The following is a 25,301-nucleotide window of genomic DNA, read 5'->3' as shown; positions in this document are numbered from 1 at the left end:
AAGTACTGTTCTTCCCAAATGAATAATGCAACGAAAGCAAAACAGAAAAACAATATAAATAATTATAAAATATAATATACGAAAGTGGAAAATGGAGAGAAAAGACGGCGAACAACGAGACGCAACACAGCAAGGCTGACAGATTGTTTACGGGTGTGGGGAGAGGGGATGTCGGAGGGGTGGGCGGGGCGGGGAGGAGAAAGTGTGGGGGGAAGAAACTGTTTCTGCGCTCGCTGCCTGACGCCTGAGATTTTTCTGGACTGCCTGAAGTACTGGCGGCCAACGTGGCAGTAAGGCGTGGAAAAGGCACGAGGCATAATGTGACGGCAGTTCATCACGCCAAGAGGGTACCCAACACTTGGTAATGATAAAACTTCTTCGATAGTCGTGCGTGCACAGGGATTTTTCAAGTCATTCGAGAAAGTACCGTAAGTATGACTATTCCGGAAAACTGCCATGGACGGAATCAGCCACCGCCGGATACAAAACGGACCGCCGTCAACTATCGAGGATGGGACCAAGCCATTGATGGAAACATTCGCACATTCGCACTGTAGAAAACCACTTCCTTGTTGTGGGGTGCATACACCTCTGTCTCGTATATGTGCGTCTGCTCACAGCGCATCGAATGGGACAGAGATCGTCATGGGTGCATGAACACAAGAATTATACTCTCGAAGCATTTAAAATGGCCTCATAGACCAATGAATTGTATTTCGGGTGAACCGGGATACTGTTACAAACTTGCTAGCAGTCTGTAATCCAGCAGTTCATTTCAGCTACGTATTTGTTATTATTCTCTATGTTGTGAATAAACAGTACTGATCAATGGCAACAGCAGTTATAAAATCAGTCGTATTCACCAACTCAAAGAGCTGCAGATTCGAATAGATATTTTTTCACATGACACTTTTTTATAGATTCTTTTGGTTATAATTTCCATCGCGAAAGCAGAATTTTATTGCGATATCAGGAAATTAATTTAACAAGTTGTTTAATCCTCGTATGAATGAACAATGACTAATCGTTTAATGGATGAACGATGAAAATCAGTTACAGGAGACCTGACATGTGTTTTTCGGTGTTTCTGACGAATCGTATCTTGCTACTTAACAACTCATGATCGTATCATCAGAATCACTGGCTTTCAGCTACCTAATTCGGTCCAGTAACGAACTTCTACTTCGGTAAGCACCATTGGGCAACTGTGCGTCCATGAGCATCTTAGGAAACAGTCACTGACTGCTATCTAGGAGTTATTGAGCAGCACATGTATTAGTTATGATTTCGTATGTATATACATGTGCTGCTGAATAAATGAAATAGATGTTTTACCCACTTCACCTCTATTTATTAAAATTTGTCTTCACTGGTAGTGCGTGTTGATGAGTGTATACTGACGAGCTAAAAATTATGATCACCTGTTTAATGTAATGTAAGTCGACCACTGCCAACGACAGTAGCACACAAACAGCAGACCAGCTTCCTCGTTGCTGAGAAGAGAGTGTAGTATTAACAATTAGCAAAATTAGCTGCTAATGACTCACCATATGCATCAGGAGGGCGATAGAAATTGAGTCTCTGGGAGGTGCAGAGATCAATTTCTCTTAAATGTATGTACTACATTTCACAAAATGTACATCGTCAACATTCAAGGAATGTTGAAAACAAATCATTAACTTACACTAGGTACACAGAATGGAAAATGACGCGCCGCAGTGATCACAAGGGTTCGCATTATCAAGGTCGAAGGCGAACTCCTTGGGAGTTACAAACCATGTAGGACTTTCAGCTAGGTATCCACTTTTCAAGGACGCAAAAAAATCATGTTGGTAAAAGGAGGTGATCAGAACTAATGCAATGTGATGGCATACAACCGAATGCGAACTGTGTCGTGGAGCTTATCGTGAAACTGGCTGTCCTTTAAGGCTTAGCTGCAGATAGTGCGATAATATGGTTTATAGACATGAAAAAAAAAACATCCAGAAGCTGAATTTGTCCAGTGGTTCCAGGTTGTATGAATAACACACTCTTCAGGAGGTACCGTTTGCTCTAAACGAACATGATTTTTATACAGATACCAGGAATCAAGCAAAAGCAATTGTTTTGACCAGCTATTGGCCAAAAGCAGTGTACATACCATAGATGTAGTACTCTTTGGCCCATTTCTCCACTCTTTCTTGCTGTGACGTAAATATTTCCTACTGCCTTGCAAAATGACGCACACGAGAAAGAATCGTAGGGGACAGAGCACCTCCACCTTCTCGCAGCACAGTAAATATCTTTCCAGCCAAATTGTCATCCAGATTAACAGTCGGCATAATTGTGTACGAATACTTTTAAGTCAGTGATATTATATGATCTCTAGGTGCCTCTAATTTATGGGTGCCTTTGAAATGAATTTTCTCTTCAAATCCTGACTGGTCGGAGTTAAATCCAAATCCTCACTAAACGATAGGACAAGTTTCTTTATCTCGCCCACAATGCTGTGCATCGTCAAGTTGCCAATTTGTGTGAGCATCCGTTGTCTTACATCCTCCAATTCTGTAGCAATGTTTGAAGTTATGCAACCATCCACTCCTTCCCTCGAAATCATTATAAGCAATTTCACGTGCAGTTTGCTGTGGATAATGAAGTACACCAATATCGTCCATCTTGCTCTAAATTATATCGAGTATCCTTGAAACGTGCAAATACCAGTTTTTGTAACAAATGTGCCTTATTCTCCCTCGAATATCTGTAGTTTTTCTTATGCACTGCAAGGTCATATTACTGCGGACTTATTCGAAATGTGTCCATAATTTATTTTTTACTATGGTGTGGATGATTTTTCATGTACGTAATTACGTTTAGTACTCCCTCCTCGAACAACGACTGTTTGGCTGTTTGGTGATGACGATTCTCTAATGGCGAGCAGGGAGGAGGTCGAGGACACAGTGGTATAATGCCTGCGGTATGACCACCCTGCTAGCATCTGAATCACTATGCAAAAGGATGACGCCACTGCGGAAAAAAAGACTGTGCCGACGATCCCAAGAATGCTGGATTTCCACATCGTGAACACTACGATGACTGGTCGGCCAACCTGCAGCGATTTGGCGATGGAGAGCTTGCAGTGTCGGATCCAGCACGGTGGCCTGCCGTACTGCATCGGCAGCCAATGGAAGGGCATCCAGAGCTGTGTGGTCCGCAGCTCGTGGTCGTGCGGTAGCGTTCTCGCTTCCCGCGCCCGGGTTCCCGGGTTCGATTCCCGGCGGGGTCAGGGATTTTCTCTGCCTTGTGATGGCGGTGTTGTGTGATGTCCTTAGGTTAGTTAGGTTTAGGTAGTTCTAAGTTCTAGGGGACTAATGACCATAGATGTTAAGTCCCATAGTGCTCAGAGCCTCCAGAGCTGTGTCTACGTTCGGTTCCACATGGAAACAACGAAGGGGGAGGCGTCAAACTTACTGTCCGCCCCAGCAGGTTCCCAGGAAAGGAAATCGGCGTTGGCGCGCCGTTCGGAGATGCGATAGACAATACCAAAGTCGAACACCACCAAGAAGAGTGCCCAACGCTGGAGGTGGTGCGCTGTCCGAGTGGACACTGTGGCACCAGGGTGAAACAAAGAAACCAAAAGTTTGTGGTCGGCCGGCACAGTGAAATGAAGCCATTCACGGAATCGTAGAATTCTGTCTCGGCGAAAACCAGCACCAAAGCTTCCTTTTCAGTTTAACTGTATTTGGTCTGAGTGTCAATTTCTTGGATGCAAAAGCCACCGATCTCTGAACGTCGTCGACCACTTGCGAGAGGACTGCACCGAGGTCATAGTTCAGTGCATTGATGGTGACAGCGAGGGGCAGGAACGGTTGAAAGCGGCCACACAACAGGGGTAGGAGGGAGCCGACTTGAGACTTGTGAAAGCCTGCTGACATGCCGCGTCCCAAACCCAGTGCACACCCTTGCACAACTATCTGATCAGGAGGGCCGAAATTTCGGCGTCGTGGGATATAACACGACAATAATAGTTATTTTGACCAAGGATGAATTTCAGTTGCTTCACGTTGGTGGGAGGCGACAGGTTTTGAATCACCACGACACACTCCTTAGAGGCATAGAGACTGGGGGCATCAATCATGAACCCGAGATAACTTACGTCGCTAACTTACGTCGCGCACAAAAAAGTCATGCTTTTCTCTCTAGCAATGTAGGTTAGCCTCGGTAAAAGGCTGAAACAGCCTATCCAGCTTGTCCCCCAGATCCACTGCGGACGTGCCACCGACGATGACATCGTCCAGATTATTTGCCGCACCAGGCACCTGTCTTATGAGGTGTTCCAAACAGTGTTGAAAAAAGGCAGGGGTGCTGGCAATGCTAAATGGGAGGCGGTTGTACCTGCAAAAGGCCACATGGGGTATTGATGACTTGCATCTGCTGCAATTCCTCGCCCGATGGCAGCAGCAAATAAGCATTGCGCAAATTAATTTTGGCGAAAATGGTTGAGTCTAAAAGACGTTTGGGTGTGTCATGCACTGATGGGACAGGATATGCGTCGATTACGGATTGAGAATTTACCAAGACCTTAAAATCGCCACAGATACGTAAGCACTGTTCGGCTTCTCGACCAACACGATAGGCGTGTGCTCGATGGGAGAAAGGATGCCTTCATCTTATAAACGGCGAAATTCCACCTGGAGCCTGTCTCGGAGAGCAAAGGGAACCAGAAGGGCCTTAAAAAAACGAGGGACAGCAGAGGGAAGAAGCTGAACATGTGCGATGAAACCTGTCAACCCTTCACCCGTGGCGTGGAGGATGATAACAACGTTTTGTATTTGCTGAGCAATGGGGCGAAGAGGGTATCCGAGGAGGGCATCAAAACCACCTGGATCTCGTCCTGCACTGACAAACCCAGATGACCATAAATGTCCACACCCCGACGGTTAGTAGCGCTGGGATAGCCGACCACCAAAAACTGATGAGGGAACGACCATTCTAGGAGATTTGTGTTGAAAAAACGCCGTCAACTGATGTGTGGTGATTACTGAAACTACACAAGCTGCGAGGGTATGAAGACAAAGCTGGTGAGCCCAAGCGTTGTTATGTGGCAACAACCACAATCTAAATGGAAGATGCCGTGTCAGTTTGGACGACCACGGGAATATACGTGACTTCAATGGAGGAAATGGGCTCCCCACTGCGGAATGATGGAGAATACATGGCCGTCAATGGAATGAGAGGCTTCAAGGTCCTGCGGTGATGATTCTTGATGAGCCTGTGCGTCCACAGAAAGGGTGACATCTACGCAGTGTTTCTGCAGGCCTGACACACAATGGCAATATGGCCAGTTCAGCTGCAAGCGGTGCACCTTGCTCGCCGGTGGGGGCACTCCGATCTTTGGTGAGTCCGGAAACAGTCCAGACATGATGAAAAACAGGCGAACGACCTTCTGTCATTATGTACCAACAAACAGACGAGATTCCCAATCGGCGCTATGAAACTGGCGAGTCGGAAAGAAGATGGTTCAAGACACGGCGGCTGGTGCCAGTGAGACTGGTCAAAGTCACGAATGATCCGCAGACATGTATCGAGGGACGGGTCCTGTAACTTCAAAATAACCCTGGTCTGATGCGTGAAACACCGCCATATCGCTATCAACGAAGAGGCATAAGACTGCTTGCAGCCAACGTTGGCGCACCGGTATTTGCAACCGCGGGAGAGACCCTGGAGCGCCGTAATCCATTCCATCAGGAATGGATTACGGGGACTTTCGACAAGAAAGGAAAGTCTGACGGGCGGGGGTGACGTATATTTGTGCATCAAAGTACTCGAAAAGGCAGCCCTTAATATGGGTAAACGAGAGATCTCGATCTGGTTTCAACTGTTGAGTTAAAGGATACACCTGTGAACCGACTGTTGCTAAGAAAAAAAGCCAATCTTCGATTTTAGTCGTGGAACCCATGTGCCATTAAATGTTGTTCCAACCGTTCGGCATAATTTGCCCATTGTTTGACAGACCTATCGAATGCCAGATACTTTGGTGGAGACACGTGCAAAGTGTTCAATTTACCCGCGATGGGATCAACTCTATGACCTAACTCTTGCAACACTGGGGAGTGAGAGCGATGTTCTGACCTTGTGAGCGCTACCCGAATCTGCTGTAGAGTTTCCCTCAAGATCTGAAAAAATTCCTGTGAGGAGGCCATTTCGTTCGTTCGAGAATGAAAGTTTTATCCTCGTCGCCAATAGCTGTACTGTCCTGTGGATAGCAGGAAAGAACTAACAATCAAATCTGAACACACTTTATTTAACTAAAACGCCTTCTTGGTTCTGCAAGAACAACAAGAAGCACAACAGTTCTTGTGGTGGCAAAAGCTGGATAAAAATTCAAGATAATGAAAGAAAAACAACCAAAATACTACTCTACACAAATGCAAAGAGGCGTTACACGCAAGGAAATACAACTTTCCGCTGATGGCTACCGCGAGCGTCTATTAAGCTAGAGCAGGTGTAGGTATCGGCTGGAGGAACACACTGCCGGTCTGACTCGGCGGGCATGTTTATCACACCGATTCGGCGGAGTGCTACATGTAATCCCATTACTTCCAATTGCTGGATCTCTGTCACATGGCTTCTCAAGAAATAGTATCGTGTTTATGTGGAAAGTCTGTTGTTGTTTACATCCACTGGCGAGTTTTGATCTGAGCTCTTGAAGTGAGGTCGGCCACCCACCTTGCTTGTCTGTTGTGCAGACCCTGTAACTAATAAGGGGCCGCTACGATACTTCCTCCCATTTGAGCTCAGTAGATCACACATTAGCACTCTTCATCACATTTTCGATCTCTATCACTACACGCCAGTCACTTCCTGCTGCTTATGTGCAGTGATATATTCAAACACTTTGATGCACTAGCAGTTATATGTGGAAGCGTACAGCAGTAGCACACAGGGAGCAACTGGTATCTTATCATCCACTATATCTACCCTCTGTCCTTGCAGCATCTCTGGAATGTTCTGAGGTGATGTTGATGACACATATATTCGAGTCTAGTACCGACGTGCGCCATGCTGCATGAGACACCTGGTGCACTTCTGCAAGTAGAGGACAGACTGGGTATGTTCATCAGTGAATGACATTGAAATAGCAACTCCTTGTCCTCCCACGTGATGCTGACCAAATGCACTGCAGGATCCCACATGCTGGAGGTCACTGCTCCTGGTGCATGTCCTGACACACTGGAGGCCACAGAAACTGGTACAGGTCCCAAAAAGCAGGAGGTCAATGAAGGTCCCAACATGTCAGAGGCCTTTGCTACTGCTGCAGGCCGTGACACTCTGGAGGTCATCTCAGCTGTTGAACAAAGAAGAAGAACCAATACATGTAGGACCAAGAAAAAGAGATGGACAAAGAACAAGAAGCAATAGCAAAGGCATCTAATTAGGACTTATTCTTCCACTTTTTCCTATTCTGCTGGGGGTCGCTGGATGGTCTCAGTTCCTCCTGCTGTTGACATCTCTTGATCCTTCCACTTACTGATCAGTGAGCTGTCGCATGATCTCTAGTGGCTTAATAATTGAATAGCCTAGCCAGTCACCATACATCAAGGTGGAAACACACGTGCCCACACACGCGCACACACACATGCACACACACAATGTTTCTGCCATTATCCAGATGGAGAGGGGTGGTGACGGGAAGAGAGAGGTGAAGAGGGGAGGAGATTGGGTGGTGCGGGCTGGCAGTTTCCCGGAGGATGGGGATGAGACCATCCAAAGGGTTGGGGAATTCCCAAAGGGGACAGGGTAATTCAGTGATCAGTTTAATAAGTTAATTTAATATCAAAAGTGCACCAGAACCCAATTTATCCCCCTTTTAATTAAATTATAATAGAAACCCTTTGGGTGTAAAGTAAAAACTACAAACTACTCTATGGAACGATCTTGGTATCCTTTTGTGTATAGATAGTCATTTCGTAATAGTCATTTTGAAAAACCAATTGATGGAATGATAGTTGAGATAGATAGTGGCTTTAGTATTAATTTCACAAGTTTACGTTCAGTCAATAAGTTAGTTGTATATTCTGCTGGCTGGGAAGGCTATGTCGTCATGAACCTGGTCTCTGAAACGTAGGTTGACTATTGACAAAGTAACAACGCCATTTTTTTTTTTTATTCAGATGCAAATGTGACCGAATGCTACATACAATGTAAATAAAAGCAGAGTTTTTTCCTACTACGTGTGGTTCATATACATCTACAGCTCAGTTTGGAATTTTCTTTTTTAATTGAATGTATCTCTTGTATAGCAAAGAGTGTATAAAACCACTCTGAGACTGGTCGTAAGTTGAATTTCCAGACCAAGTCTTCTTATTCTGAATGTGACGCATTATGTCGACTGCAACTAGAGTATTTGTATATATGTGTTACAGTAATCGGTGAAGAACGAAATTTATCTAGGGTAATTTCTTTTCTGACTGTAACTGCTGAACATCAACAGTTCGATTTCATTTCGTAGCTACTTTAAATATCATCTACCAACACCCTATATCATATTCATTTGTTTTGATGCCATAATGCATGGCTGAAGGTTACTCCAGTTGCTTCACTGTACCGTGGTGTTGCCTCTCTATGATATTACATCGCTTTCCTACGTCATCATTTTTTTTTCCTTGTCTTTTTCTGTGAATGCTCACATCCCTCACGGGGCGGAAATATTTCCCAGATTCTGCCGCTGGAAATGTAACCCCATCTCACTCCCATGCTTTTACGTACCATCGGCATTCCATTAAAAAATTTATGTGGTCAGACTTCAGATATCAAAAAAATTGTTTTTTCTCCCCTCTGATTACGAAAGCCCGCGTAATGGCTGTAATGTTAACCTGGCAGCGGATTAAAGTGAATCTTTTTCATGCCGGCGTCCAATGGAAGTTACTGCCCCTTACTTTGTGTTCCGCTCTGTGATATGTACGCCTCTCCTAATGAAACCAATTCTGTAAAAAGCACTGTGCATAATAACGGCAGATTAATTAAAAAGTTTTCATTAAAACTGAATGAAATCCACGGGTGACATTCATTAGCAGAGAAATTACGAGTTCGTAGCCTTCCCACCTAATCTGCAAATAGAACTGAGATTCGGGAGATCGCATAAAGCATTCTCATTTAGATGACGTCTGCACTAAGACATATCATGATGTACAAGTCTGCTCTTTTGTGTCTTGAGCAACTGAAAGTTAATTTTAGAGTGCAGAGAAAGCAGGAGGTAGAATAATTTAACAATTTGACGACAATCAGAGTACAAATGATTGCCGTATCAGAAAATTTATGAAAAATGTTTCTATTTTTCATTTAATTTTCTTGTATCTCTCCAGGTATTGATTTACTTATTAATCTGTTTCGACTATGTAGATAGTGCCTGTAAACAATAATTCCGTTAAACTGTTATCGCCGCAGGAAGAAATAAAAGGAAAGCTCAGCTTGTTATCAATATCTTGAAACTTACACAGAGCTCTGTAGACTTATAGGTCACATACTCAAGATAATGATGTAGAAATGCAATACTAATTAATGAACCATCATGGTACTTATAACTCCTGCAATGAAGAGTTTTGTAATTATTTGTATCAGGCGGGGTCTTGGTAGAGTTCTAAAGTCTCAGTTCTCTGAGGTTATTTGCTACTACAAGAGGGCCACATAATTAAGAAATACGAGTAGTAACGAGATGCGGGAAGTCTTGAAGATCAGCATCTGATGCCACGTTTGACGATACAAACAAACAGATTTATTGTAGAGCATTAAATAGGCCATCGATCTGTCACTGAAATCAGTTCCAGCCGCAACTTATCTGGCATTCTCTCCAGAGAGATTTATGGTTGAACGATCACATAAACAAACAGCGTTAAAGGAAATATCAGACTAAGATATGTCCGAGGAAACACAACAGAATGTGTTTCACAGCTGAAGGAGTTCGCTTACAAAATCATTGTGCAATCAATATCGTTCGTTATCAAATGGTATTAAAGAAATATATAGGGATTATTCAAAAGCGAGCAATGTGATGTTCCAAGCGTTCATTTAGTCAGTGAGAGACCGTCGCAGATATTCAACTTTGTATTTTCAAAAGGCAAACCCTCTTTTGTATTGTATACTCGATTCTATGCAAAAGCTTATGTACAACTTACTCAAACCATTATTTTCCACTCGTGGTAGACGGCGCTGTAATCCGCAGAAGTCAAGTGTGCCTGTTTTTGCAATTAAGAACTGACGCATTTGATTCTCTGTTTCATTTACGATGTAAATGTAAAAAGTTTGCTCTAACGTTTGACAAAAATGTTACTTCAGTGTCGCAAATGTGATTGTGCAATTGGAAATCGGCAAATAATCTGAGTCTAACGTAGTTTTCTGCTTCCTACAGGGTTGATTGTGGTGAGTCCTCAAACCATTGGAAAGCTTGATTTCGCTAGAAGCCCTCGAAGCCTGCCACCAGGAGTTTCCCATTTGAAAATAGAAAGTTGAGCCCGCCCATGCAGGAGGGTTGTTTGGGAGAAAGTTAGTTGTAGCACAACAGATGTCCCGTTTACTGCAGCGGCTCACATGAAAATAGGCACCTTAAGGTCGTCTTACCGACCTACACCATTGCCATTTAATGATAATTTCAAATGTTAGCACGAATTACCATAAAATACTAGACAATTCACTTTTTAGTCTAGAATACGATGGAGCACCTTCCAGAAGAAAATTCTTGCCAGATGTTACGAAAAAAATAAAAATAAATTAAAATAAAAGCTAACTTTCTAAGGAATCTTGGAGAAGAGGTTTTTTCTCTTTTCTTCTATCTGTCGAAAAACCAGAACCACTGACATACTTGGACTGAAAATAATACATGAACACTCCCGAAGTATATAGATTCATGTGACACGTATTTTGACGTGAAAACATAAAAGCATTCCGAGATGAAAAATACAATACCCTAAGCGAAGTGAAACTGTTGTGTAACGAAAAATGTCGCATTTATCACAAAATCGCTATAGAAAAATAGCTCTAGGTACCGTACTGGCATTCCAGTATTTCCGTTGAAGTCAAGCAACGAACGTTTATCGAAATATACTTCCAGGCTATTGTCCTCAGCACGCAGTAAGTGGATTTTACACTACGTTCTTGCTGCTGCAATGTCTCTGCAAACCATTAAAAACTTTTGTACATCATTACACTTCCTGAATCAAAAACCTAGTGAGCGGAGAAGACAAAGAATGGCGGTCTCTGGGCCACAATAATTAATTTTTTCACAGAGATCTTTCTGCATTTCACTAACCGTCAGATACTCTCCTTTGTCGGAGTATCGAAGGACAATTTTACTCACTAACATTTTGTCAACATCGTCAAATGCCGTAATTTCCATTTTAGTTTATATCTCTTTCTTGGAAAATCTAAACAAGATCTCACATCCAGAGATTCTGCTGATGTTACTGTTCTTTCAATACGTAATACAGTCGATTCAGAAATAAAAGATTCTGTTGTCATTTTATGAACTTGCACAAAATCTACATTATTCCTGTCTTTTTCACTGTTGGCCAGATCAGAAAAAAATCTTCAGTACATTCGATGCTACAATTATAGACTGTTATCGAACTTAATTTCGCCCTCCGAGCACAGTGACTAGAGTAGCATTGCATGTAGGCCATTGCTCCTGCATTTCGCTCAGTACCAAACACACGTCAATGCACCATTCCGCGGGAGACTGGAACCACACACGGACGCATAATTGCACGGAAACACAGAACATTCTGCTGGTGCTTACCTCCTTCACTGTTGTTAACGGCGTATATGCGGCAACAGAACTAAGGTATGCGAATCATAACGCTTAGCGCCGACGGACTACAGGGAACGGGTGTGGGGTTGAGGTTTCTAAATTTCGTGACGGCCGCTCTAATTTTAGCTTCTCACCTACAACCTTGTTTTCGTACGATGCATGTTTTCAAGATATTTGTTTCAAGTTGAAATCAACACGCTGTACGCAGGATGAAGAAAAAATGCCGCACTTGGAGTTCAACGTGCGATTACTCAACCCAGTTCAAGATAAAAGTGTATCCAGTAAAACCCAGTCCAGCCAACAGGATTCATAGAAACACGATTTAAGGCACGAGACTCTGACATCTACATCTACATATACATCTATACTCCGCGAGCCACCTTACGGTGTGTGGCGGAGGGTACTTATTGTACCACTATCTGATCCCCCCTTCCCTGTTCCATTCACGAATTGTGCGTGGGAAGAACGACTGCTTGTAAGTCTCCGTATTTGCTCTAATTTCTCGGATCTTTTCGTTGTGATCATTACGCGATATATATGTGGGCGGTAGTAATATGTTGCCCATCTCTTCCCGGAATGTGCTCTCTCGTAATTTCGATAATAAACCTCTCCGTATTGCGTAACGCCTTTCTTGAAGTGTCCGCCACTGGAGCTTGTTCAGCATCTCCGTAACGCTCTCGCGCTGACTAAATGTCCCCATGACGAATCGCGCTGCTTTTCGCTGGATCATGTCTATCTCTTCTATTAATCCAACCTGGTAAGGGTCCCATACTGATGAGCAATACTCAAGAATCGGACGAACAAGCGTTTTGTAAGCTACTTCTTTCGTCGATGAGTCACATTTTCTTAGAATTCTTCCTATGAATCTCAACCTGGCGCCTGCTTTTCCCACTATTTGTTTTATGTGATCATTCCACTTCAGATCGCTCCGGATAGTAACTACTAAGTATTTTACGGTCGTTACCGCTTCCAATGATTTACCACCTATGGCATAATCGTACTGGAATGGATTTCTGCCCCTATGTATGCGCATTATATTACATTTATCTACGTTTAGGGAAAGCTGCCAGCTGTCGCACCATGCATTAATCCTCTGCAGGTCCTCCTGGAGTACGTACGAGTCTTCTGATGTTGCTACTTTCTTGTAGACAACCGTGTCATCTGCAAATAGCCTCACGGAGCTACCGATGTTGTCAACTAAGTCATTTATGTATATTGTAAACAATAAAGGTCCTATCACGCTTCCCTGCGGTACTCCCGAAATTACCTCTACATCTGCAGATTTTGAACCGTTAAGAATGACATGTTGTGTTCTTTCTTCTAGGAAATCCTGAATCCAATCACAAACCTGGTCCGATGTTCCGTAAGCTCGTATTTTTTTCACTAAACGTAAGTGCGGAACCGTATCAAATGCCTTCCTGAAGTCCAGGAATACGGCATCAATCTGCTCGCCAGCGTCTACGGCACTGTGAATTTCTTGGGCAAATAGGGCGAGCTGAGTTTCACATGATCTCTGTTTGCGGAATCCATGTTGGTTATGATGAAGGAGATTTGTATTATCTAAGAACGTCATAATACGAGAACACAAAACATATTCCATTATTCTACAACAGATTGACGTAAGCGAAATAGGCCTATAATTATTCGCATCTGATTTATGACCCTTCTTGAAAATGGGAACGACCTGCGCTTTCTTCCAGTCGCTAGGTACTTTACGTTCTTCCAGCGATCTACGATAAATTGCTGATAGAAAGGGGGCAAGTTCTTTAGCATAATCGCTGTAGAATCTTAAGGGTATCTCGTCTGGTCCGGATGCTTTTCCGCTACTAAGTGATAGCAGTTGTTTTTCAATTCCGATATCGTTTATTTCAATATTTTCCATTTTGGCGTCCGTGCGACAGCTGAAGTCAGGGACCGTGTTACGATTTTCCGCAGTGAAACAGTTTCGGAACACTGAATTCAGTATTTCTGCCTTTCTTCGGTCGTCCTCTGTTTCGGTGCCATCGTGGTCAACGAGTGACTGAATAGGGGATTTAGATCCGCTTACCGATTTTACATATGACCAAAACTTTTTAGGGTTCTTGTTTGGATTGTTTGCCAATGTTTTATGTTCGAATTCGTTGAATGCTTCTCTCATTGCTCTCTTTACGCTCTTTTTCGCTTCGTTCAGCTTTTCCTTATCAGCTATGATTCGACTACTCTTAAACCTATGATGAAGCTTTCTTTGTTTCCGTAGTACCTTTCGTACATGATTGTTATACCACGGTGGATCTTTCCCCTCGCTTTGGACCTTAGTCGGTACGAACTTATCTAAGGCGTACTGGACGATGTTTCTGAATTTTTTCCATTTTTGTTCCACATCCTCTTCCTCAGAAATGAACGTGTGGTGGTGGTCACTCAGATATTCTGCGATTTGTGCCCTATCACTCTTGTTAAGCAAATATATTTTCCTTCCTTTCTTGGCATTTCGTATTACACTTGTAGTCATTGATGCAACCACTGACTTATGATCACTGATACCCTCTTCTACATTCACGGAGTCGAAAAGTTCCGGTCTATTTGTTGCTATGAGGTCTAAAACGTTAGCTTCACGAGTTGGTTCTCTAACTATCTGCTCGAAGTAATTCTCGGACAAGGCAGTCAGGATAATGTCACAAGAGTCTCTGTCCCTGGCTCCAGTTCTGATTGTGTGACTATCCCATTCTATACCTGGTAGATTGAAGTCTCCCCCTATTACAATAGTATGATCACGAAACTTCTTCACGACGTTCTGCAGGTTCTCTCTGAGGCGCTCAACTACTACGATTGCTGATGCAGGTGGTCTATAGAAGCATCCGACTATCATATCTGACCCACCTTTGATACTTAACTTAACCCAGATTATTTCACATTCGCATTCGCTAATAACTTCACTGGATATTATTGAATTCTTTACTGCTATAAATACTCCTCCACCATTGGCGTTTATCCTATCCTTGCGGTATATATTCCATTCTGTGTCTAGGATTTCGTTACTGTTCACTTCCGGTTTTAACCAACTTTCCGTTCCTAATACTATATGCGCGTTATTTCCTTCAATAAGAGATACTAATTCAGGAACCTTGCCCTGGATACTCCTGCAGTTTACCAATATTACGTTAACTTTTCCTGTTTTTGGTCTCTGAGGGCGGACGTTCTTTATCAACGATGATAATGTCCTCTCTGGTAAGCCGTCAGGTATTTTATCGTTTCGCCCAAGGGGGGGGGGGGGGTCCCTCTAACCTAAAAAACCCCCGTGTGCACGCCACACGTACTCTGCTACCCTAGTAGCTGCTTCCGGTGTGTAGTGCACGCCTGACCTGTCTAGGGGGGCCCTACAGTTCTCCACCCAATAACGGAGGTCGATGAATTTGCAACCATTATAGTCGCAGAGTCGTCTGAGCCTCTGGTTTAGACCCTCCACACGGCTCCAAACCAGAGGACCGCGATCGACTCTGGGCACTATGCTGCAGATATTAAGCTCAGCTTGCACTACGCGTGCGATGCTGGTTGTCTTCACCAAATCAGCCAGCCGCCGGAAGGAACCAAGGATGGCCTCAGAACCCAAGCGGCAGGCGTTATTCGTTCCGACATGTGCTACTATCTGCAGCCGGTCACACCCAGTGCGTTCAATAGCTGCCGGAAGGGCCTCCTCCACATTACGGACGAGACCCCCCGGCAAGCACACCGAGTGCACACTGGCATTCTTCCCCGACCTACCCGCTATTTTCCTAAGGGGCTCCATAACCCGCCTAACGTTGGAGCTCCCTATAACTAATAGGCCCGCCCTCTGTGACTGTCGGGACCTTGCCGGAGAATCGGCCACTGGCCCAACAGGCGAGGCATCCTGTGGTGGCTCGGAAACGATGTCATCACCACTAGGAAGCACCCCGTACCTGTTGGAAAGGGGTAAGGCAGCTGCCACGCGGCCAGATCCCACCTTCGCCTTTCGGCCAGGCACGCGCGAGCCCACCACTGTCCGCCATTCACCCTGGAGTGATGGCTGACCGGTAAGATGCTCACTGCCGGAAGACGCAGCGACATCAGGGGTTCCATGTGATTCCAAGGCCACCGAAGTAGGCATAGGTCTCACCACAGTTGCCCCAACGCCACTACGAGCCGACGCCTGCGCCTCGAGCTCGATGAGCCTAACAGACAAAGCCTCCACCTGCCCCCGAAGAGTGGCCAATTCTCCTTGCGTCCGCTCACAACAACCACAGTCCCTACACATGACTATGTTTACCCTACTCTATACGGTGACAAATTCCCAAGATAATCTTCTGATGAGCTACTCTGATAATCAAGAAACACTCACTGAAATACGAGACGCGAAAACTACGCTAGGTTTTCCCAGAAAAACTATTTAAAAGCTAAGCGCAGCAAATAAGTACAAAAACGCTTTATACAAACAGTACTCGCTGCTGCTGGTGCTCTCGCTCTGGCTGTCACAAGACAACTGCTGATTCAAGTGACTAGTGGCTAACGGCCGCGAAACAAACAAAAGACGGTTTTAGGGCGCTTTCTGTTCTAAATGATCAAGAAAACACTAAGAAATCTAACACGAAAACTACGTAAAGTTTTATCAAGAACTGTTAGTTACTATGCAGAGCAGATAAACACAAATAGAATCCCTTCCTTAGTGGAAGGTCGTAAACAAAATGCAAAATAAACGCTTTATACAAACAGTACTCGCTGCTGCTGGTGCTCTCGCTCTGGCTGTCACAAGACAACGGTGTAACTGCGTGCAGTGTGGCTAAGAACAGACAGCAGCCGGACGGTGTGGCCGTGCGGTTCTAGTCGCGTCAGTCTGGAACCGCGTGACCGCTACGGTCGCAGGTTCGAATCGTGCATCGGGCATGGATGTGTGTGATGTCCTTAGGTTAGTTAGGTTTAAGTAGTTCTAAGTTCTAGGGGACTGATGACCACAGATGTTGAGTCGCATAGTGCTCAGAGCCATTTGAACCATTTTTGAACAGAAAGCATTAACTCCTGTGTGGCAGCTGTCCCATTAGCTTACTGAGACGAGGCAATTCCCCATCGGTGAGGCAGTTCGCAAAGTGATGGTCACTTCTGTGCGAGACCCCTACGCCTCGGCCCTGCACAAACCGGATGGATCACTTCAGGATGCACCTGTTCTCCCACGGCACTCCCCTCGGGAAAGATGGTGTGGACAAAATCTTACTGGCACAGCTTCCCCTGATGGCGACGAGACCAACAACTCTCCAGAGCTCGACACCACCTCGAAAAACAGCGGTCGCTCAAAAAACGAAAGAAGCAAATTCAAACGCCCTCTGGCGATACACTTCTTCATATGGCCACACAGGTAGTGCACCAGATACTAGACAGTGATACACCTTTGAGCGCCCCCACGATAGGGGTGGCTTCTCCCAATGCCCCATCTGGGGAGCATCCTTACCACCTCCTGTGATCCCGCCCATTAACGACGGATCCCATTGAGGGAGGTTTCCCAGGTCACACTGTGGCAGCGTCACCACCCCTAGCCATCGATGTGTGAGACAGCCGCCTGCCATTGGGCTGAAGACGTCGACAACAGAGCAGATGAAGGTGCTTTTCTCCCGCCAGGGAGTGCTTCACGGTGGTGACCTACCCAGCTTCCACCAAGTGATTGCGGCCACAGTGGCTGCACTAGATTTTCACACCAGCTAGACATCTCCGCAGGACCCTATGTGCCAATATGTGTGGCATGTCCACAAAACTGCCGCATTGTAATGATGAATCTGGACACCATTTGTGATTCACATAAACTGTTCATGTTCAGAGACACCATTTTCGCTGCTGATCTCGACACTTCCCTCCTGCAAGATGCGATTGTCGCTGATTTCTACGCTCCCATCTGCTTCGCAGCCCACATCTTCCATGCCTCTGACAATGGCAGCAGAATGGCAATTCTCCTCTGTACGGGGCTCCTCGTTGAAGATGTAGTGTATCTTCCTAATTTTAGAGGTATGTTCCTCATGTACAGAGACTGAGCCCTAAATGTATATGCAGCATCCGGCTCTAGTCGATGTCATGAATGACACACTTTCATTGCTGACGAGATAACACTGCTTTTTGAGTGTACTCTGGATTATGTGGTTCTTGGTGGGGACTTCAAATGACACAAGCACCTGCTGATCAACTCCCACAACATTACCCATGGGCAGCCTCTCTGTCATCATCGACCGATTTCAGATTATTGACACATCTACGAAGGTTCATGGCACCCACGTCGGTTTCACATACTATATGGCACGCTCATCTAGTCAACTTAACCGTGTCTACCTCACATGTTCCCTTGCTGGCAACAACTGACATGCTGAAAATCGATCTCAGGATTTCCCCAACCACGCCAACAGGTGTGGCACAGTCGTGGCCTATGTAAATTAAAGGTTGTCCACATGACTGCCCTTGACTGCTGAGAGATTGCTGAAGATGTGTGGTTCCTCTGTCGTCGACGTCGTCCCTGCCTGCACATCCTGATTACTATGCGGCACAAAATCGGCTCTGCACAGGGCAGCGATGGGATGTGGCAAAGTCGTCAACGCTTAGCATGTGAGCACCATGCACTTTTATTATGCGATCCTACGTGACTGCACATCGACGGCATTCTCTCCTGTCTATCAGGTGACATTGCATTGTGTAAGAGTGCGGATGACTTCTCTCATATGATGACGCTTGGAAGAGATCCTTGTCAGGTCGTGGACCCATGACCATATCCCTTACGAAATGCAGTCGGTGTACAACTTCTCATAGAAAACCGGTGTCGTCGTCGAGCTCTCGAGCAGAACCTCACCGATGCAGTCGGACGACGATATACCACACAATGCCCACTGGTCACACTTTCCATACCCATTTCACCCACCTGTATGCTGGCGTCCCACGTCACCTGACATTAACTGAGGATTAGTGGCACTCACCAAAACACCATACCGCAGGACGTGGCTCTAGAAATTCTAGAAATGACTATGGATTAAATCTCAGACGCTGTGAAGGTGGGAGCAGCCAGTATGTGCCCCAGACCTGACGGCCTCCCCATTGAGTTTTATATTTTAGCTATCTGTTCGTACCTACTTGGATGTCAATCTGTTGTGAACTGATGTCCCTCACAACGTCGATCCTAGCCACTTTCCTTGACGGAATCGTTATCCTGGTCCCGAAACTGCATGGGTGGTCGGCTATAGGTGCTTACCAGCCCATTACTCTATTCAGCAATGGCGTGAAAATTTTCACCCATTTGTTGGCATCATGACTGAAGAAGTCAGCCGGTCACGTTACCTTCCTTGATCAGTTTTGTGGACTGGCAAGACAGCCAATCCACTAGGACAGGAGGCCGAAGGGCACGCGCTTAAGCTCACGCAGGATGGCGTGAGGTCTGGAACAGGACAAAGTCTTTATAGTAGCAAAAATAGTACGTAGCTTCTGGAATACTTAACTTTAATCCATAATTGGTGAACATCGGTCTGACGGTACATGCATCACAAGATAAATAGCAATTGATAATGGCGCCTTGCTAGGTCGTAGCAAATGACGTAGCTGGAAGCTATGCTAACTATCGTCTCGGCAAATGAGAGCGTAATTTGTCAGTGAACCATCGCTAGCAAAGTCGGCTGTACAACTGGGGCGAGTGCTAGAAAGTCTCTCTAGACCTGCCGTGTGGCGGCGCTCGGTCTGCAATCACTGACAGTGGCGACACACGGGTCCGACGTATACTACCAGACCGCGGCCGATTTAAAGGCTACCACCTAGCAAGTGTGGTGTCTGGCGGTGACACCTGAATCAGACTTCCCTGGGTGGTGACAACAATATTCATAAAGCCCTTTGCTGTTACAGGGACATGATCATACGCCCCAGGTCACAACATCTGCCTCATAAGTTGGCGTTGCTTGACTTCAGTCAGGCATTCGACAGTGTCGATCAAACCGTTTTGATGCCAGTCCTCCAGCACAAGGCTTTTTTGGGTTCATATAGTAATAGTGACAATGCGCCTCTTGAGCAGCGCGACTTCAAGAATACTCTATAATAGACGCTCCACCGTGCCTCTAGCGATTGAGTGCTCCATAAAAGCGGACTGGCCAGTTTCCACGCTACTGTATGCTTTGGCGTTAGAAATCCTACTCCAGGGACGTCAGCAACACCTGATGAGATTGTCGTTGCATGGACACCGCTTCTGATGCACGATCTATGCTGACGATCTCGTCCTCTACCTACACGGTGAAGATGATGTCCACGTGGCTCTAACAAGGGTGGCCACATGTGATGAGGCGTCAGGCAGTTGTCTTAACATTTCCAAATCGCAGATTCTGCTGACTGGTGAGGGCGTACCTGAGAAATGTGTCGCCCCTCTAAGAGTGGCCACTACCGTTCGCTGCTTGGGCATTGATCTCACGAATGACCTTTGTCATTCAGCGACAAGAAACAGCAGACATCTCCTCCAGACGACAAGGGATGGCCTCGTCAATCACTGGCTCAGATCCCTTGCCATTATACAGCCGGCATGACACGTGAATGTCTACCATACCTCTCATATCCCGCACATGGCACAAGTGTTCCCAGTCCTGTCGGATGGCGATGGGATATTTGGTCTGTATCAGGGTGTTACTCAAGGTTCAGTGTGTCTCCTTTGTCTTCTGATGGGAGCGTGGTAGGGTTGGCTTATTCCACGTGCTGGACAGTTAGTGGCAGCTTTTAATATCTCCCAACGGGAATTCCTGCGGCGTTAATGGTGGAGCCTCACCGGATTGCTTTTATTTGAATACGCATCTCAGTATCACCTTCAGTCATGTTATCAGACATTCCAACACCCCCCCCCCCCCCCCCGCCCTTTTTTTTAAATCACTTTCGGTATTTCTTTCTGGAATTCAGTTACATCCATCACTCCTTCTCAGTTCCACAAACACTATAGACAAAGACTGTACACAACGATTACAAAGGCAACGGCTCCCCAGTCCCACTGAACAGAAGATTACCCAGATCATATGGCGTCGCGTATGGAAAGCAGTGCTTTCATGTTTGCTCGACACCAGCGTCCCATCCGCAAATAGGTCAGGCACTCTCGTTTGAACCGCACCCGCCTCGCCTACACACCCTTGTGTGTTCAGTGTGGTTTGGACGACGCAGACGCCCACCGATTCTCATGCAATCTGTCGTCAGACGTTTGGAGATAGCGCAGAGTATCATGGCTTTCTTCACCTAATAGACAACGGTTCAGAGCGCATTCAAGATGCCTCTATTCCCGGGCGTGATTCATTACCCCGTAACGAAAACTAATGCTGTGAATTGGATACGCAGATATAAGGTCCTCTACCTGTTTCCCACCATCGAAAAATCTGAACTGGGTTCTTGGACGTACATTAATGATCGACACTGTACACTTGTTCACAATCCCAGATACAAGCTTTTCTTTTAAAATTTTCTATGGTGCTCTGAACGAAGCACGAACAGAAATTGCACAAAAATATGGAGAAGAAACGTTTGGATATTGCGCCACCAGAAGGTGCGAGCGACCCCCATAAATCTGCTAAAAAGACAGTCACCCTACACAACTCCTTTCATTTTCGTCACTGTGTGTTCTATTCCTCTACATTCTTCCTTTCCTGCCGCCCTTTTACTAGTAAGGTAGTTGTTTTTGGGATAGGCATGGGTAAGAGTAAACGCCTGAGGAGATGGAGTTCCCTTGTTTTTTTTCTTAGATCACAAGTGGCAGTGGTAAGTATGTAGACACAAGGATGAGGCAACGCTGTGGGGAACGGAGATGCAGACCCGCCGATGTTAGACTCGCGTTCAAGCTAAACATTTTTGTTTTTATCTACTAGGGGATCAAATTGAATCCAATTTACACCTCCATAACACGCTGTCTTTTGTATTTCTTTTTTGTACTGTTACATTTATTTAAATATTAAGACGTAACATGAACTTCTTGCAGACATATAAGCGACCTCTTTGTTTCGTCCATGACACAAATAAAGCAAATAGGAAATAATAGTGGATACAGTAACATTATCTGTATCCAATGAGGTACAAAAAACACAATAGGTTGGCTACAATAATTTGCACATAATGCTGTGCACAAAATTCCATTCTGTAAGTTCAACGTCCAGTGCTATCTTCAAAGAGTCGGTATGTATACGTACGGGCAACGTTCACTTTAGAGAATATGTTCAAAGCGGCCACCTTCCATTTGCAAACTCTTCGCTACTCACTAGATAGTACTTCGTCGGATCCCACGCAACAATTGCCGAAGCGATATGCACGCGATTTATTAGGCGGTGTACATCTATTGTTGGAGTACTGTGAATTTGGTTATTCAAGTGTCCCCAGAAACTAAAGTATAGTGGATTGAGGTCCTGGAAATGCGGAGTCCAAAACACTGAACCTGAAAGGCCAATCCATTTCTCTGAAAACACTTCATTTAAATCGATACGCACATTCATTCCATAGTGCGGCAGCGCATCATTATGTTGAAACCGCAGCTGACACCGAACACCAAGTGTCACGTTTTCTAATGCTTCAGGTGAAGTATTGCGAAGAAACATACGGTACAAAGGTACAGTCGTGGACAAAACGAGCGAGACCCCTCGCCTTCTCCTTAGGCTGATCAGCACAGCTTTAAAGTCTGCGACACAGCATAACAGGCAAGGCGACAAAGTGCTACCAATATACACTCCTGGAAATTGAAATAAGAACACCGTGAATTCATTGTCCCAGGAAGGGGAAACTTTATTGACACATTCCTGGGGTCAGATACATCACATGATCACACTGACAGAACCACAGGCACATAGACACAGGCAACAGAGCATGCACAATGTCGGCACTAGTACAGTGTATATCCACCTTTCGCAGCAACGCAGGCTGCTATTCTCCCATGGAGACGATCGTAGAGATGCTGGATGTAGTCCTGTGGAACGGCTTGCCATGCCATTTCCACCTGGCGCCTCAGTTGGACCAGCGTTCGTGCTGGACGTGCAGACCGCGTGAGACGACGCTTCATCCAGTCCCAGACATGCTCAATGGGGGACAGATCCGGAGATCTTGCTGGCCAGGGTAGTTGACTTACACCTTCTAGAGCACGTTGGGTGGCACGGGATACATGCGGACGTGCATTGTCCTGTTGGAACAGCAAGTTCCCGTGCCGGTCTAGGAATGGTAGAACGATGGGTTCGATGACGGTTTGGATGTACCGTGCACTATTCAGTGTCCCCTCGACGATCACCAGTGGTGTACGGCTAGTGTAGGAGATCGCTCCCCACACCATGATGCCGGGTGTTGCCCCTGTGTGCCTCGGTCGTATGCAGTCCTGATTGTGGCGCTCACCTGCACGGCGCCAAACACGCATACGACCATCATTGGCACCAAGGCAGAAGCGACTCTCATCGCTGAAGACGACACGTCTCCATTCGTCCCTCCATTCACGCCTGTCGCGACACCACTGGAGGCGGGCTGCACGATGTTGGGGCGTGAGCGGAAGACGGCCTAACGGTGTGCGGGACCGTAGCCCAGCTTCTTGGAGACGGTTGCGAATGGTCCTCGCCGATACCCCAGAAGCAACAGTGTCCCTAATTTGCTGCGAAGTGGCGGTGCGGTCCCCTACGGCACTGCGTAGGATCCTACGGTCTTGGCGTACATCCGTGCGTCGCTGCGGTCCGGTCCCAGGTCGACGGGCACGTGCACCTTCCGCCGACCACTGGCGACAACATCGATGTACTGTGGAGACCTCACGCCCCACGTGTTGAGCAATTCGGCGGTACGTCCACCCGGCCTCCCGCATGCCCACTATACGCCCTCGCTCAAAGTCCGTCAACTGCACATACGGTTCACGTCCACGCTGTCGCGGCATGCTACCAGTGTTAAAGACTGCGATGGAGCTCCGTATGCCACGACAAACTGGCTGACACTGACGGCGGCGGTGCACAAATGCTGCGCAGCTAGCGCCATTCGACGGCCAACACCGCGGTTCCTGGTGTGTCCGCTGTGCCGTGCGTGTGATCATTGCTTGTACAGCCCTCTCGCAGTGTCCGGAGCAAGTATGGTGGGTCTGACACACCGGTGTCAATGTGTTCTTTTTTCCATTTCCAGGAGTGTACTATGCACAGGCGTGAAACTGACAAACTATCCAAACTTTGTCAGACTGTTTCCAATCATGTGTAAGACCATATTAACGCTGATTAGTGTTTTAAACACAATACGTAAATATAATACATAAATGAAAGAAGAAACGCTAATTAGTATGAACTGTATTAATAAAAATGAATTTCAGCTTATCGAGATAACATAACTGTTTTAGTAAGACAAAGTACCCCAGATCTTTACGAATTAGCAAAATATATGCGCATTCGGCTGTGACGAAATCCTAACAAAGGAAATAGCTACGACAGTTACTGAAGATGAGGGCCGCATAAATAATTCCCCATACTCTTTATTGGAAATGTTCTAGTTGCAGTCGATACATCAGCATATGACTCTTAGCTACGCCTCCGATCCAAATCACATTTACAGGAATACATATAAAATCCATTTGCGAACACACGCGGTAATTCAGATCCCAGTATTAATGACACCGCGTTTTAGAAGTGCGAGCATTCCCATTGCTAACTAACTTAAAAAACACTTTGGCTAATGAACGTCTTTTGGGTTTTTGGAAAAGCACTTTGGCTAATGAACGTCTTTTGGGTTTTTGGCTAGTCTAATGGAGAATTCGAAACATTGTAGAATACATTCGAAGTGATTATGGGATAAACGGTGACATAAAGGTAGAAAATTCTTGTTTTTGAGTCCAGAAAGCTCTATGCAACAGAAACTGCAGATCATTTTGCCATTTTCATTGCGAAATTGCCGGCTTATTCATGTCTGGGATAATAATAGAGGGCTGTTTGCCTGCGTTGTCTGGTTAAAATGGCTCTGAGCACTATGGGACTTAACATCTATGGTCATCAGTCCCCTAGAACTTAGAACTACTTAAGCCTAACCAACCTAAGGACAGCACACAACACCCAGTCATCCTGGGTTGTCTGCTAGCGTAGTGAAAGGTGTTTGCTACTGCAAAGGAGGTCTGGTTTGTTTTCGGTTCCAATCTCGATGGAGGCAGGTAGACTATCAGCAAAGCAATCTGAAGAAATTCTCGCGCCCCCAATTCGTTTTATTGCTACCTTTATTCTGTACTGGCGCCCTGTGGATATAAATATGAAGATCTTGTAGAGTTTCATACTTGCTACTGCCTACTTTTGAACTGACTTACATGTGGCACAGGCTGATTTTTAACTGAAGTTCGTTATGAATCTTCACGGATTGCTAAATTTGCACGCTTTCATGGTAGGTCAGCAATGGTAATCTAGTATGACTTGTCTGAACGTTGACACAGACCGTTTCACAGACGAATGCGCATAATATTTTGCTAATTCGTAACGATCTGGGGTACTTATCTCGATAAGCTGAAATTCATTTTTATTAGTATAGTTCATACTAATTAGCGTTTCTTCTTTTATTTATGTATTATATTTACGTGTTG

General features: G+C 45.5%; 1 protein-coding gene across 1 annotated transcript in view; it reads right to left on the bottom strand.

The window, feature by feature from the left end:
* The window catches only part of LOC126480895 (glutamate receptor 1-like), a 1,132,174-nt gene that overhangs the window by 306,359 nt on the left and 800,514 nt on the right, over nt 1-25,301 (bottom strand). The window lies entirely within an intron of this gene.

This window comes from Schistocerca serialis, chromosome 5 (genome assembly GCF_023864345.2).
Source record: "Schistocerca serialis cubense isolate TAMUIC-IGC-003099 chromosome 5, iqSchSeri2.2, whole genome shotgun sequence".
Classification (NCBI taxonomy): domain Eukaryota; kingdom Metazoa; phylum Arthropoda; class Insecta; order Orthoptera; family Acrididae; genus Schistocerca; species Schistocerca serialis.
The sequence above is the reverse complement of the archived record's forward strand: the minus strand, read 5'-3'. Positions and strand labels throughout refer to the sequence as shown.